The sequence below is a fragment of the Oratosquilla oratoria genome, chromosome 26 (genome assembly GCF_046742065.1).
Source record: "Oratosquilla oratoria isolate Oo_2021 chromosome 26, ASM4674206v1, whole genome shotgun sequence".
Lineage (NCBI taxonomy): Eukaryota > Metazoa > Arthropoda > Malacostraca > Stomatopoda > Squillidae > Oratosquilla > Oratosquilla oratoria.
This window is the reverse complement of record NC_134802.1, coordinates 3,106,109-3,108,608: the sequence shown is the minus strand read 5'-3', so window position 1 is coordinate 3,108,608 and position 2,500 is coordinate 3,106,109.

Sequence of the window (2,500 nt, the reverse complement as noted above, 5' to 3'; positions counted from 1 at the left end):
ATTTTCTTTGTCACTCAAGCGCAGTTCGTCGCAAGACGAAACCAAAGTATTTTTAAGATGAACATATCTGCGTATATGTTATATATCTAAGAATGTTACATTTTAATTAGTGTATAAAAATTCAAGGAAGTATTTGTTTTAATTTCTTGTAATGTATGAATAATGTATGATTTGTGTTTACGACCTATGTATGTCGACATCTATTGTTGGAACTTGTTTACCTTTCGGACATCATGGTCCAAAAGTAGACTCTCTCTCTCTCTCTCTCTCTCTCTCTCTCTCTCTCTCTCTCTCTCTCTCTCTCTCTCTCTCTCTCTCTCTCTCTCTCTCTCTCTCTCTCTCTCTCGTATACCGTGTTATCTTAAATTGAATTCATACCCATGTGCATAGATTGAGCACATTTGTAAGTGAAGTAAAATGGGGGTTTGCTGTGAATAGAGAGAGAGCAAAATATATAAGGTACGTAAACTTGTAATTTGTATTGTATTGAAAATTCATTATTATCTAGATAAGTTTGAAGATTCAGTTGATATTAAATTATCATATCTAATATATCATGTACACAGATGTCATATCATTGCAGCCACATGGTGGTGAATTCTTACATTGATATTAATACTAGGTCTACTTATTTATTTAAGTGTGTCTATTATATTGAGTTTATTTGCTTATGCTATTCATTGTGTTGAATTTAATCCATATGAATGATATTGAGGAAATCAGGATCTCAGTATAGATCTACTGGATACAAGTAATGGTGATTAATATTCTATCCTACCTCATATGTGTAATAATATGTATGATAATTATTTTTGCAAGTAATAATCAATATAACTTTTAGTTCAATATATGAAATTAATTATATCTATATTTGTTTAACCTCAATAGTGATGATATATGTTAAAGACAATAGCTAATAATAGTAATTTCTATTTGTTACCCACCTTTAAGGGATGAGTCAATATCTGTCCTCCCAGGTCCCTTATTCACAAACTGATTATTTTAGGTTAGAGGTGCGTGTATAACAATCCCAGATAGTCTGGGTAGAATCGGCGATCCCATTAATCTATCTTGTTGTTTTTCTTTTGTTTTCTTTGTGTTAGTATTAAAAATATTGTATTATGTACATAATATTTGTATTGTATGTGTAATCGAAGGCTTTGTAAGTGGTTAGGCTACTATGCTGTTATTCAGAGTGGGATAGGAATAACTTCCTATTGTTGTACCCTTTGGCTCCATTGACCCGTCAGGTCAATTGCGACTATCTTAGAGAGGCTTAAGCCTCTCTCGTCGCTTCTTCTTCCTCATCTCGTTCGAGTCGGTAGCCGGACATCCGTCTTCTTTTCGGGCTTTTTCATAAAAGGTATGTAAGTGGTATTTATAGGAAGTACGTCCTATGTCTGGTACTGATTTTTTGTTAGGATTATAGGTTTCCATTTGTGAATTGGTGTATCTTACGGGTTTTTACCAATTTGTTCTTTTGAGTGACCTTGTTAATCTGTTTCCTCCACATTTCATTTATCCACATTACGTGAAGTACGTCCTATGTCTGTTTTTTTTTTTTTTTTTTTTTTTTTTTAGAATTTTAGGTCACCTTTTAGGGATTTTGAATTTGGTGTGTCATAAGGGCTTTTACCAACTTGTTCTCGTGAGCGATCTTGTTTATCTGTTTTCCTCCACCTAGTTTATCCACATTACGCGTAAGCTGTCAGTCAAGGGATGTTATTTCTCACGTGATTTTCTTGTCTTCTGATTTTAACTTTCATTAAAATAAAATACTAATTTTTCTATTACCCAAGTGCTTTCTATCTTATTGTTTTGTTGTGTAAATAAAAATCTAAAGCGAGACACTCTTTTTTGTTCCTGGAGAAGTTAGAGTAAATAAATTAGCTCTACTTTCAATAATTTCATACCCCTAAAACGTAACAGTGGCGACCTTAAGCCAGATTATCACGTGAGATTGTTAAACCCGTTTTTGAATAGTAATATAAGATAGTAATTACTTTGAACGGGACCGAGTTGTCGGACGAGTCACAAAGAGGGAGGGAGAAAACAGGAAGTGATTTGGCGGGCGGGTGAGAAACGACGCGCTGGAACAAGATTTTGAGTTACGCCGTCTAGAGCTCCAGCTTAAACTTACAGAGGTACAGATACGGTTAGCGAAGATAAATGGAAGTGGAAGTAGGTCTCTCCAACCATCTTTTGTTGTGGATATGTCGATGCCCAGGAGAGAGGTCGGTCCTCCTTCGGCGGGCAAAGGCAATCCTAAACTTGTTCCCGTAGTCAAAGTTAAAGGTCATTGACAATGCTCATACTGCAAAAGAAGCGGTCATAAAGTAGATCTGTGTTGACGAAAAATGCAGGCAGAGAAGTCTAAGCCTGTAATATTGTCTTCTGAGGCACCAGATTCAGATGTTAACCCAAAAGAGCAGGTTAACTCCGTTGGGGTAGTCTACAGTAGGAGTTTCAGCCAAGCACCAGACGTAGGTCACCAGAGCTT